Genomic DNA, 14,092 nt, shown 5'->3' on the forward strand with positions numbered 1-14,092 from the left:
CTATACCTGCAACTTTCTGAATCGAAGGATTAAGAGCAATATGTTCGTAGTCCAAAGGTTGGTAATTTGCAAAGGCATCCATGACTTGAATATAGAAAGGTGGGTAAAGGTGGCTAATAAATGCATGGACGTTCTTTCGAGGAGGAACAGCATCGACATATGACTCTTCGTGTGCTCGATCACTGGAGGAAAAAATTAATTCGGCCATGAAATGTATCAGTCTGTTCGAATGCTAAGACAGTGGAAGTGCTTAAAGGATTAAACGAGAGTTTAATACAGATGGTGAGTGACAGTTGCATTTCTGGGTAGATGCAAAACCCATGCACGTTCTAAGACGTGGGGAAACGACCCTGATCCACTAATATCACCAAGTCTTGGGTATATTAGTGCGGGGGGTAATGTTGGCTACATATTTTGTACAAGCCAGTGACAATTCGACGTGTGGCAAGGTAAGGGCAATATAGAGAAACCAGTCAAGTCTCCGATCCTGATCATACACGTGGCAGTTAAAATTGGTTGTTATAAGATCTGAGTAACAGTGGATCAACAAAGAGATGCAAAGTGACGTGACTTCAACGGTTACGCACATTCAAATTCAAATATAGGAGGGGAGCCTAACTGCAAGTGAAAGCATAGTGGAACTATTCATAAGGCAGCATGATCAGTGATTATAGAGGAGCAGTTCGACAGTTTAAAGTGCAGTTCGATGGTTATCTTTGGGGAGTATAAATAGCAAGAAAGACCTCAGAGAAAGAAGGGGGCTCAGATCTAAAGAAAACCAGTCTTACTTTACATATTCCAGTTTTTATATTTCCTGTTCTGTACATTTCTGTCTTTAAATTCCTGTACTACACTTCATTTGTAGGAGTAGTTTTCGAATATATTGCCGCTGTAAATCTCTACGAGGCTGAGATCATTGTAAGTTTTTCATACTAATGAAATGCTTCAATTTATTTAACTGTTCTTATTCTTAAATTCTTCTAAATCAAGCTACCAGCAAGCCACTAGTAAAAGTCCTCTTCATTGAGGCTGAAAGAATTATAACACAATCGTCTGAATAATTGGTTGGCAAATACAGTTCTGTAAGGACTGATTGATCCTTGCTGGCACGCTCATAATTACAAAAATAACCTTCGAAAGCCAAAAAGCCAACAGGTAGACTTCTCAAATCACACACATAAATAAATAAAACCAAATTCTAATATATTGATATCATTGTTTCAGAAAATAAAATGTATATACAAAAATTTACATAAATAAAATGAGATTTTTTTTTTTTTTTCTTGTAGAGGATTTGTTCAATAAGTTATAAAATAAGTTTTTAATTGATCAATAAATTGTGAACAAAAGTAAGCATAAGATTTAAGCTAAGAAATAAATACATAGATAATTTTGTCAAAGAGGTATTTTGCATAGATTGAGGAAGCAAAGTTCCAGACCATGCTGTGTTCACTTTACAAAGCATATATATTATTGGTTAAAGGGTTATGGTGGATTGGACTGGTTGGATTGGGTTGGGTTTGGTGTTCAAGACGTGGATTGCGTGTGTATTTAATTGGGTTAGGTGTCAAGAAAAGGGGGTTAAAGTGTTCAACATAATTTTTGAACTGAATTATATATATATATATATATATATATATATATAATTCTAAAATGTTCAATTGAACACGGATCCTTGGTTGTACAGTCGTCCCTAATTATATCATATATGGTTTTAATGGGAGAACAAAAGTTTTGAACACTGTTTATGATATCTTATAATATTAAACAAAATAGAAAATTAGTGAAATATCCCTCTCCAACTTTGTGTAGTAGAGGTCCAAGATATTTTTTTTATTAGTTAAGTTCACTCGATGAAATTTCTAAAATTTCTCTGCGTCGGGGCCGAAATTTCTTTAAGTCGGTCAAAATTTCTATAAGTCAAATTTTCTCTATAAAAATGTTGAGAAACCTTAACTATTATGAAAATATTGTATGTCATTTATCTTATAAAATCTTAAAATTACAAACCCTAAAAAAAAATTCCAAAACAAAACTCCTAAATTGTTAAAATATTATTAAAAAACTTAACATGAAGAAAAAACTAATCTTTAATGATAAAATACTTAAAAAGAAATAATATTTCTAAAATTAATATTAATTAACATTTTAATATTTTAATTGAAGCTCTATTTTACACTACATAAATAATATAAAATTTATTATTTTAATTAATATTTATACCACAACGTGACTTCCAAAATCTCACACCTATGTTTCACCACACTAAATTTTGTCTCTATATATTATTATTTATTATATTGCTAGATGGTAAAATATTGGCCTAATTACATTAATGTTATGGATTCAAGTCACAGAACAATCACTTTGTGCACTATGCCAAAGGTTAAGTGTGTATCCAATCTTTTCCCTTCCAAACACACATTAATGTGTACTAATTGGGTGTTATTTTTTTATGAGAAATTTGACTATAAACCCCCTTTACCTTCATTTCATTGTTAAAAGGATTAAGAAAAAAATTATACTTTCTAAACCCCCTCATAATTATAAATCTTGCATAAAGAACACAATTTATTATTTAAATATTTTATCAGACTATTATATCATCAACTAAATCTTCCCACATTCTCCCCACCTTCTCCGTCTCTCTCTCTCTCCTCCCCCCTCTCTAAACACAGCTTCTCTTCATTGCCATGTCAGAGGCCACCTCAGCTGCCAGAGTACCATCCGCCAATGTATTCCGGCCACTAACCGCCATGATTCCCGACGCCACCCCTTCCTCCGCATCCAATGTCAATCAAGCCTTCCATTTCTCTTCTGGAAACCCTATAATTGAAGAAAGCAGAGGCTTCATGCACCTCTACCATACTCCATTCACTTGTTTACTGGACTGAAATTCTACCAAAGGTTCTCCCTCTTCCTTCAGTCCTCAGTTCAATTTGTGATCAAAGAGGAGCCCTAATTTGAGTTTGCGATCTATGCTTAAGAGGCTTGAGTAAGGTTGATTCAACTTATAACATCTCAGTTCTGGATTCGACTAATAACATCTCAGATCTGGTTTGTTGCATTTCGAATTTAGTGTGATTTCACCATTACAAACTCAATTTTGAGTTTTGATTTGGAGTTGACCTTGTAGCTTCAAATTTTTCCTAAGATTTCGATTAATGACTTGACCCTTACCTTTGGTTCGATGTCGCTATTTGATCTTCGACATATGTTGATTAATTTTTTTGTTTTTGTTTTTGATTTATTTTTGTTGATTTGCTAAGTTCAATCAGGTGTATGCTCTAGTTTTTATTTGACAGAATGAGAGTACAATTTTACTCTGGTTTGTACTCTGTTTTTGTTTGACATAATGAGAGTAAAATTTTACTCTGGTTTGTGCTTTGTTTTCGTTTGACAGAATGAAAGTAAAATTTTACTCTGGTTTGTGCTCTATTTTTGCTTGACAGAATGAGAGTAAAATTTTACTCTGATTTATGCTCTATTTTTGTTTGATAAAATGAGGGTAAAATTTTAATCTGGTATGTGCTCTATTTTTGTTTGATAAAATGAGAGTGTAGACCCGACTTTCTTCGTGCCCCCTTTCGAATAGCTCGAATTGGTCTCCTACAGTTCGAACTCCTGCCACGGTTCTGAATCTAATCTCACAAAGTGCAATGTAAGACTGATAAACACCAAAGAGTCTAATCCGGCAAATCGTTTTGGAAAATCATATTTTGAATCAAATAATGCTAAAATTGGACTGCTTTGCCAGATTATAGAGTTGCCATATAAATATTTTGTTTTTGAAAAATTTAGAAAACCCTGACTCATGCCAAAGGCCACATCTCCGTCATCACCAAAGTTACCTTAGCTCGAGAACTTGGGTATGAGAGGGGAAGGTCCTGAAATGAGCACCCCCGCTCGCCCGATCAAAGATCAGCCTCTACTAAGCATTATATGTTATTTTATAAACACATGTGTTCTTATTCCGATTATTATCCAACTTTACTATGTGACGCACAGCATACAAGTATAGACTAAGTCGCGAGACTTGGAACAAAACAATTCATGTTTGTTTTCAAAAATGGTTTGAAAATGCCACTCACAAGTGGGCTAAAGCGCAGATTTGCCACTAAACATGGTGGGCTTTAAAACAACATGATTTGCCACTTCACAAAGTGGGCTTAAAACTCACATTTGTCGAATTGTCCAAATTCAAGCAACAAAGCCTTCATCCACAAGCATTCATGTAGTTAATCACTTAAGCAAGTAGCTTCATAGCAAGCATGCGATCATGGCAACACTGACATCTCATGTAGTATGCTAAAAGCGTAAAACTTACAGTGTACTCCGAGCCAAAACAAAAGCTAGTTAAAAACAATGCATGGTCCTAACTATGTTAAAATGCCTAATGCAACACATGCAATAATGCAGCTAAATAGGCTCGGCTATCTAAGATGGCATATGAATGCAATAATTTGATAACATACTTTGAAACATGTATTCAAATAAGTGTATTGAAATTAAGATGCAGTTTGAATGATGCGCCGAGCCCGGTGCATGCAATACAAATGAATGATGCAAACATGCAAGCATAAGGTATGCTAATCAAAATGTGCCCTAAACTAACCATCTTAAGCGGTTAAATAAAAGGGAGAAAGATGTGGGGTTGGAAGACATGCACACACGTACACACACTTATTACAACATTGTGCCCTCATGGAGGGTCCGAACGAGTAAGCTAAGCTATTCTAAGCTAAGCTAAGCTAACTAATCTAATTAAACTAACTAGACTAATTATTACACAACAAAATAAAGAAATAGCTAAACTAAGCTACTTAATTATTACAGCATTTTAACTAATTAACAAATTAATTAATTAAATTACAAAACCATGCTAACTAACAAGTAAGCATTAAACAATACTGCCTTAGCTCTGCTTGAAGAAGTTGAACATGCATGTATTCGGTTTTCGCCCCCGAAAAGCCCACCGGTTTGCTCTTAAGAGGCTCTGTTTGCAGGGTTACTCCAAGAACACTATGTACTATTTTACCAAATCACTGCTGAGGAATGCACCAGTGGCCTACAGGCCATGGATGCTTACTGCTAGCCACCTGCCGGTCAAATAGAGCACTGCCAGCCAAGAATGAAGCCTTCCCGGCCACTGATGAGGCACTGCCGGCCACTAGTGTGCTGAGTCACCATTCTACAACAGAGCACAAACAAAGGAAAATGGAGGGTCTCCTAAGGGTATGTTTGTACTGTGCCTCTCCTTATCATCTCCAAACATCAAAGGAGTGGCACTCTTGGATCCAAAACCATCAATCAAGCATTTTCAATGCATGATGGCCAAAGATCCAAGTTGTACACTTTCAATAAATGCACTAAACAAGACTCAAAGTACCACCACCCTATCATGCATGATCAAAGGTGATGGAGACAAAGGAGATTAGCTCATTTCATCACTTTGAGTATGAAATGGACCAATCTACCTTGTGTTCAATATAATGTCTGATTGAACACATGCAATGTCATGACCCGAACCTGCTCCTACAAGTTAGGATCATAACCGGCCAGTAATCATTAGATTACCCACGGCCTCAAATGGAAAGCAAATTTTAAATAACTATATGGGGCCAAAAGCAGAAACAAAAGATAATAATTGTCCAATGAGCTTGTGCATAAATTGAATGAACAAAAACATTTCTTATATTAATAACTCACACCAAACATACCCACATAAAAGACATTCTATGTCTAGATCCATGTAATACCATAATTATACAAAACCATAGCTTATATACAGATAAGGTCAAACATGACCATCAAAAGAGGACAAAAGAAGTCAAAACGATAATTCTGAAAACTAAGGCCTCATTCGTGAGGCGTGTCATGGTTGACTCCACAAACTTGACTTCCTCTCATATCTTTTACTGAGGTTGGGTTTGGACATCTCTTTGCTCACCTACACACAAATAAATGAGAGTAAATGATAGCCCAATGAATAATATCAAAATAAAGAAGTTACATGAATGAAATTCGTAACAGACATATCTAACGGCCTCAGGCCCAATTCGCTCTTATCGAACTGCCTCGGGCCCAATTTATTTGTGTCAAACGGCTTTTGATTCAATCGTTCATGTCAAACGGCCTTTGGCCCAAGCATTCATGTCAAATGGCCTTTGGCCCAATTATTCATGTCAGACAGCCTTTGGCCCAATCATTCATCTCAGACTATTATTCATATCAGACGGCCTTTGGCGCAATCATTCATGTCAGACTATTATTCATGTCAAACTATTATTCATATCAGACGGCCTTTGGCCCAATCATTCATGTCCAACTATTATTCATGTCAAACGGCCCTTGGCCCATTAAAATATTTGAATGGCCTTTGGCCCAATCAAGACATATCAAACATATCAAACGGCCTCAGGCCCAATTCATACTCTTATCACCTATCAAACGGCCTTGGACCCAAATCATATTCTTGATAGAGTCTTATACAAAAATTAGACATATAGAATACTCATTCGTAATTCAAATCAACAAATCCATGGAACTTATACAGAAAATTAGGCATATAGAATACTCATTCGTAATTCGAATCGACAAATCCATGGAACTTATACAAAAAATTAGGCATATAGAATACTTATTCGTAATTCGAATCGACAAATCCATAGAGCTTATATAGAAAATTAGGCATATAGAATACTTATTCATAATTCAAATCAACAAATCCATGGAGCTTATACAGAAGTAGCATTTGGAAAATAACATGCTCGAAAATATCTTTACTAAGATATTACTCACAGTGTTCTGCTGCTCAATTCGTCCTTGCACTTGACCCTACACAATTCGTAATACACATAGAAATCGAGTCCCAATACAATTCATTTCGTTCTTTAATTCGTTTAATTCTCTTAGGCTCTTTCCAACTCTATGGTTCATTTATAATGCTCAGTACATGCCTAAGAGTGCTTAGAAGTGAAAGAGAATGGAAATCGAAACACGAACCATCTTTTCAAAATTTTCTGAAACAAGCCACTCCGCTCGAGCACAGATTTAGTCGCTCGAGTGGACTGCAAAATTTACAAAGTTTCTGGAAGCTTGATTTCTCCGCTCGAGCAACACTTTCCTTGCTCGAGCGGACATGTTAAATTCTGGAATTTCCAGAATTTCGTTTGAAGCTGAAAACACATTTCCAAAGGTCCATTCCATGTATAATACATTCAAATATGCAATGACACTCCCAAAAACATATATATTCAAAGTTATTTCTAACTCTTAGCACAAATCTCCATGAATTTAATGATTTTAATATTTTTTTTCTTCCTCTCTTGCAAAACATAAAATTAAGCTGCAAGCTGTTAGAAAGATATTTGCAAGAACGAAATTCAAATCAAAAATCAAGTCAATTCTTGATTGTCAAATTCTAAATCATAATTAATTTCTTGATTTATCCAATTTAATTTTCTTCATATCAAACCCAACTTCAAACTCATAAATTCTAAAATATGAATTAAACTGTCAAAGTATAGTCTCAAAACTTAGGTTCATACACGACTTGTCTAAAACACACAAACTCTTAATTAATCAAGAAAATATGATCAATCTTCGATCATTTACATCAAAACTCCTTTAATTTAAAAATTGAACTCATTTGTTCATAAACCCATAAATTTCCAAAGCTTAATTCTTATTTTATCAAAACATGAAATCAATTATTAGAAATCCATGATGCATGTAAAATTAGAGTATTAAACTTGTATAATTTGCCCATGCATGTAGAAATTAGACTCAAACTCATGCAAAATATTCCAAAATCAAACCCAAAATAATTAATTCCTAAATTTATCTCATAAATTTGAACCTATCCCCATTGCATGGATCAAATCTGCAAATAATCCTTGTTTCATGTAATTTATGAGACTCAATTCAAACATGGTTCCCAAAATTAAACTCATACATAACAAATTTAAAGAACCATAACTCATATTTTTTTCAACCTAACTTGATTGAACATGCAAGACCCAATTTTTATCAATTTGCTAATTTCTTTGTAATTACATGAGATTGAACCCAATCATTCCTTAATTCCAGCTTTTAGATGATTTATTTATGATGTTTAAGTTTCAATTTCTTACCTGAAGTCTTCAATGGCTGAATTTCTTAAGCCTTTCTTTCTTCTTTCATTTGATCTCAACTTCTATAAGCTTTTTCTTCAATTTCCAGCAAGAATAATATAAGCCTTCCCTTCTTTATTTCACTTGATTTGAACTCTCTCTCTCTCTCTCTCTCTCTCTCTCTCTCTCTCTCTCTCTCTCTCTCTCTCTCTCTCTCTCTGCTCTCTCTCCCTTTTTGCAAAATGTTTTGGGTCAAATGAATTACATCTACCCATTAAGTTCACCAGCACATAAAACACACACACACACACACACAACTTCTCTAAATATATTCACACTACACACGTGCACATTGATTGAAGCTACCAGCACAACATTCATAACCAAATTTCTTAGTACACCCACCTAAATTTCTCAGTGCACCCACACCCACAAATTCTAGTTTGTTCCATAATGTAATTTATGCTTAGGATTAATTTAATTAAGAAACACTTAGCCTAAAACAAATCTTCATTAGCATATAATTAAATTAATCATAACTAATCACAAATCACACATAATTTAATCAGTCTAATTTGACTTCCATTATAGCCTAATTAATTATATTTAATTTTGTCACTCTGAATCAAATTTTTAATCAAACTCCCAAAAGGCTCCAAATATTAAATTAGACTTATTGTCATCATTAATTTTGATTCCCCAAATCATTTAGACCTTTAATTTCTAATCAGACTCCAAATTTCTGTCAATAAATTACATATTCAAATTGAACATCTCATAAATAAATTTAATCCGTTATAATAACAATTCTCCATCCTCATAATTTAACTAACTTAATTAACTCCAATTCAGACCTAATTAATCGAATCTCAATTTTACTAAACTGAATCGAATATTTAATTAAACCCTCATATGGTCCAATACTTGAAATTAAACTGAATCAACTCAATAATTTTACCTCCTTAAGCCATTTGGACATTCAATTTCTAATTCCAAATTAAATTCTTATTAAAATCAAATACAAATCAGACTCCAAAAATTTTCATAAATCCCAAATTAAATCAATATAATGACTAATTAAAATTTCAAATCTCCTTAATTAACCAAATATAAAATATTATACGTAGTGAGGTCGTCACATGCAATGCACACAACATGCTTATCTTGGTCATGTTTTACTTGATTCATTTTATTTACACATTTTAGCATTACCAAGCCATTCTTTAATTGGTTAAGTCCAAGATGAGTGTCCTTTAATGAGAGACGGGTCAACCAAAGGATGGTTTAAGACATAAGAGAGATCATGCCTTTAGCTAGGAGAAACCCTCAAAAGAGAGTTAAAGCCATTGAGCACAAACTCTATCTCAAGCTTAAACACAAGCTTAAAGCCAACCAACCCTCAAAGCAAATAGAAAAATGAAGAAATGAGGGAGGTTGCAGACTTTTTAGTGTTGAAATGGCATGACAAATAGTGCTACAACATGCAAGCAACACATGCACAACATGTTCCAAAGCCAAAAGCATAAAATTAGTGATGAACACTACACTACAAGCATACAATATCAAGCTTAAATGACCAAATCAGCTTTGGATAGAGCTAAAACATGCCAAAACAGTGGCTAAAATATGCTGATATGGAAGCACAAATGGCAAGAAAAACATGCTCGTATGTTGGCCTACAAATAAGTCTCAAATCAAACTCTCAAAAGCAATGAAAGAGTGATATAAGTGAGAGTGCGACAGAGGTATACACACTGAAATGACATGTAAAACAATGTCACAACATGCAACCATCCCATGCAAGACATGTAGGAGGCCTTGAAACACTAAGCTAGTGAAGGCATTTGCACTATGGCTATACAATACATGGCTCATATGACCAAGACCACTCAAAATAGAGTTAAAGCATGTCAAAATAGAGCCTAAACCATGCTTGAATAAAGCTAAAAAAGGCTAGAATAAAAGGCTAACACATAGCACAAACTAGACTATTAAGCACCATTGCACTACAAGTATACAAAGCAAGCCTCAAGTGGCCAAACCAGCTCAAAACAGAGTTAAAACAGGTCAAAAAAGTAGCAAAAACATGCTGAGATTAAGTCATAAAATGGTAGAAAAATATGCTCACATGTTAGACTATCTACTCATGCAAACAAGACACAAGGAGGGGAGGCCAACCCCTCCTATTTTGGACCTCCAAACATGGTTTTTTTCACTAAAAAACCTTTGAGTTTCACTAGTAAAAAGGCCCAAAAAGTTTAATTTAAAACAACTTTGAAAGATGGCACAACAACTTAGCAAGCAAGCCACAAGAAGGGTGGACCACCCCTAACTCCAAAAAGGCCTTAAACCACCATTTTTAAACCTTAAAAATAGAGGTTTTTGTAGTTGAAAATCAGGCCAAAAACAGTTTGCAAAGATGGCAAAAACAAGTATAAAAACAAGCTTAAAGGGTGAGTCTTATACCTCTTGAAGCCAAGCACACTTTAGGCACAAATGAGGCACCAAATCTAGCTAAAATCACCTTCTAAAGCTCAAAGAAGGTCCCAAAGCATCTCATCCGAAAGACAAGAAACTTTGGTCAAGGATGTATAGGCAAAGGAGAAGTGTATCTGCATTTGTATGCACAAAGGTTCAAGAGAGAGTGAAATGTAGAGAGAGAATTATAGAGAAAGTGACTCCTCAAAATATTTCACTCCTAAAATGTTTTTAACCTTAAAAACCATAGAGAAGGCTCTCTATATATAGATAAATGAGGCTTCAGGTCGAAAATATCCCAAAAGGGACAGTTGTAACAGTTGGAGAATAAATATTTGCCAAAAACTGTCTTTTTCCATCGATGGCCAGCATTTCATCATTGATGGCCGACACTTCATCATTGTTGGCCGGCAAGGAACACTCTTGGATGGAAAGGGGTCGGCATAGGCCATTCATGGCTGGCACATGGCCAGAACATCTCATTTATGGCTAGCATCCTCCACCTCTGGTTGGCCAAAAAAATCTGCTTTTTGGGCTCGACTTCAACCAGACATAACTTCTTCATCTGGACTCCGTTGTAGGTCATTCTTTAGCCTAAATTGAAGCCCGGGAAGTCTTATTTCCAATGGTGGCAGCCTAACATCAAAATTCCAACTGTGAAAAAAGTTATGCCTCTTTTAACGAAGACTGTTCAGTTTCGATCCTAACTGGATTCATGTCGAACTTCTCCCAAACTAGTTTTCTTCACTCCTCTCCTCTTTTCTTCAACCCCAAACCCCTAAATAAGGTGTTTTGAAATATTTTTCAGAGATTTCACCCCTCTTTCATTCATTTCCACTTTTGTCCTTGCTCAGTTTACCGAAAAGCGCAACATTTAATGAAATGCGAGCCACGGAACATCGTAGGAACTTTTTCAAAAATATTTTGAAAAAGAGGGTTTTAAGGTCTAAAATATTTTTGGTCAAAATATTTTTGATCCAAAAATGGGGTGTGAGGTTGGGATTTGATGCTCCTCTTGCTGAAGAAATCGAACCTTTGCACTGCACAATTTTCATCACCAAGTAAGCAATCAGTGGCGCCCAAGTCTTAAGGGCGGTTAAAAATGGGGTGTCTACAGAGAGTAAACTTTTACTTTGATGTTATATGTTCTATTTTTTATTATTTTTTATACAATGATAGCAAACTTTTACTCTATTATTGTGTACTTCTATTATTTGTTTTTGGACTCCTAGTGACACTAAAAATTTTCTATCAATTCATTGCAATTTGAATTATATAATGATAGTAAAATTGTATTTTCAGAGTAAAATTTTACTCTGAATCAGAAAAAAATTTACTATGATTCAAATTAAAATTTTACTCTAGTTAAAAACATGTTGATTTGCTTCTGAATCAGAGTAAAGTTTACTATGATTGAAAGTAAAATTTTACTCTGAAATTTTACTCTGGTTAAAAACATGTTGATTTGCTTAAAAATATAAAATTTTACTTTGAATTTACTCTGGTTAAAAACATGTTGATTTGCTTAAAAATATAAAATTTTACTTTGAATCATAGCAAATTTTACTCTGAAATACACTGTAAAGATGGCTTAATAGGAGAGCTGATAGATATGAGGGAAATACAGTAAAAGAAACAAGTTTTTAAATATTAAGGGGTTTTGAAAGCACCTATATAATTCTTGTCCTTTTAAAAGATAAATTAGACAGTGAGGGGTCTATCATCAAATTCTCTTTTTTATTGCTAGACTGACAGCCCATTTGAAAGCGTAAGAATGAGTGTGTTTTCAATGGATCTCAGCCTCAACTAGATGTATTATGTGAATTGGTGAAGGTTAGTATTGCATCGTGGATTAAATACCACCTTCCTCACATTGCTTGGTTAGTGCATGATATGGTGTTCAATTTGCTTCAGATTAGTGGACATTAATTGTGCTAGTGATTAAGCAGCAGGAGAGTATTTGGATCTGAGTTGTTGTGTACTCTTGCAAAAGCTTTGAAGGTGTTGTCTATGTAATCAAGCTACTTTATTTGTTCTGTTTCGGTTTTTTGCTTCCCCCCCTCCCCCCCCCTTCCCCTCCGATTTCTCACCAACCACTTGGCTTGCGTTAGAATATGATTGTATGATCTTTTTGGTGCCAAGTTAGTTAGAATATGATTGTGTGATCTTTTTGGTGCCAAATTAGTCAGAATTTGGATGTGTCACTATGATATTTTTTTGCCCTTGCCTCTCATTTATTGGTATAAGGGAAGTTCTAGGTTAGAGAGGCAAAACTATGCTAATGGTCCAATAATGGTGGAAGTGGCTTGAGAACGAACAGCAGCAACTATCTAGGAATTGAAGAGTGTGTAGCTAGGTGAGGGTGAAGCAAGTGGCTCAAGAAAAAGTGTATGGCAGTACCAAATTGGACAACATCTCCCTCAAATCCCCAAAATTCCTCTTTTTGAACCTTAGGAAATGGGTCCTGTTTATAGGCTTTTCCTTGGTGCCAAGAGGACACCAAGTGGCAAAATAGAGAGAAGACATGTGTCCCAGAGGATCATATGGAATATTCTGCCTTGAGCCACCAGGCTGAAGGTGCCACGTGTCCCTCTACATGTACCGTGTACTATCTGTTTGCTTCTATAACTACCTTTTTGAGCCTCAGGAAATGTAGTTGCAACGGGAGTGTTTGGCGCTGCAACTTCCTTTTGAGCCTCAGCAAGTGTAGTTGCAGCGGAAGCATTTCCCTTTGCACTTGCCTTCTCAGCTTGAACCTCAGCAAGTACACTTGTAGCAGTGAACCTTCCCGCTGCACTTGCCTTCTCAGTTCTATTTGGCCAGTACATGCATTCTCAGGACTCTATTAGCCAGCTATCGGCTATGTTTGTGTTCACCTCAGCGAAACCTCCACCCTTAGCCACCTAACCACAAACTCCCTAGCTTCCTAGGGCGAAGGCCACAGCTAAGCCTGCTATCCACCATGCTGTGCCTTAGTACCAAGCCCAAGGGGGCTTCCTTAGTCCTGCCTATGCAACCAAGGTAGGTCCATGACCTGGGAAATGGAAAGGGAGTCCCTTATGCTCGGGCTACCCTACTCCTATCTTCGCGAGGTTGCCGCGATAAACTGGTATTTCTGGGCCTGCTACCAGCTCCAACCAGTAAGTCTTGGGGCCTGCTATCAGCGTCAAGTTAAATGAACTGTAGGGCCTGCTACTAGCCTTAGGCCAGCTAATGCCTTGGGACCTGCTATCAGCGCCAGGTATTAGCCTCAGAGGGAAGACTCTCTCAAATGCCGTTATTACCTTGGCAAGATATTCCCTCTGCAATTTAGTTGCTGGGGTAATAGTTGCTGCGGCAAGTTTAGATGACATGACCGAAGATATCAGAGATGGCGGCGCCGACAGAATGCCTCCGCAACTTGGGCGCCGCAAGTATTGCTTCAGTAACTTAGTTGCCTCGGTCTTTTCTTTGCCTCAGCAACGCCAAATGATCGTGGCACCAACATTACTTGGAATGGC

General features: G+C 35.9%; 1 long non-coding RNA gene across 1 annotated transcript; it reads right to left on the minus strand.

Moving 5' to 3' along the window:
- Positions 1-5,671: 5,671 nt before the first annotated feature.
- Positions 5,672-8,292, minus strand: LOC145795068 (uncharacterized). The gene is made up of 2 exons (XR_014335244.1): positions 8,136-8,292; positions 5,672-5,950 (listed from the first exon to the last, which is right to left on the minus strand). It is a non-coding gene; the product is annotated as an uncharacterized LOC145795068 (long non-coding RNA).
- Between the last annotated feature and the right edge of the window lie 5,800 nt (positions 8,293-14,092).

The sequence above is a fragment of the Camellia sinensis genome, chromosome 7, assembly GCF_055761805.1.
Source record: "Camellia sinensis isolate YWXY chromosome 7, ASM5576180v1, whole genome shotgun sequence".
NCBI classification, from domain to species: Eukaryota; Viridiplantae; Streptophyta; class Magnoliopsida; order Ericales; family Theaceae; genus Camellia; species Camellia sinensis.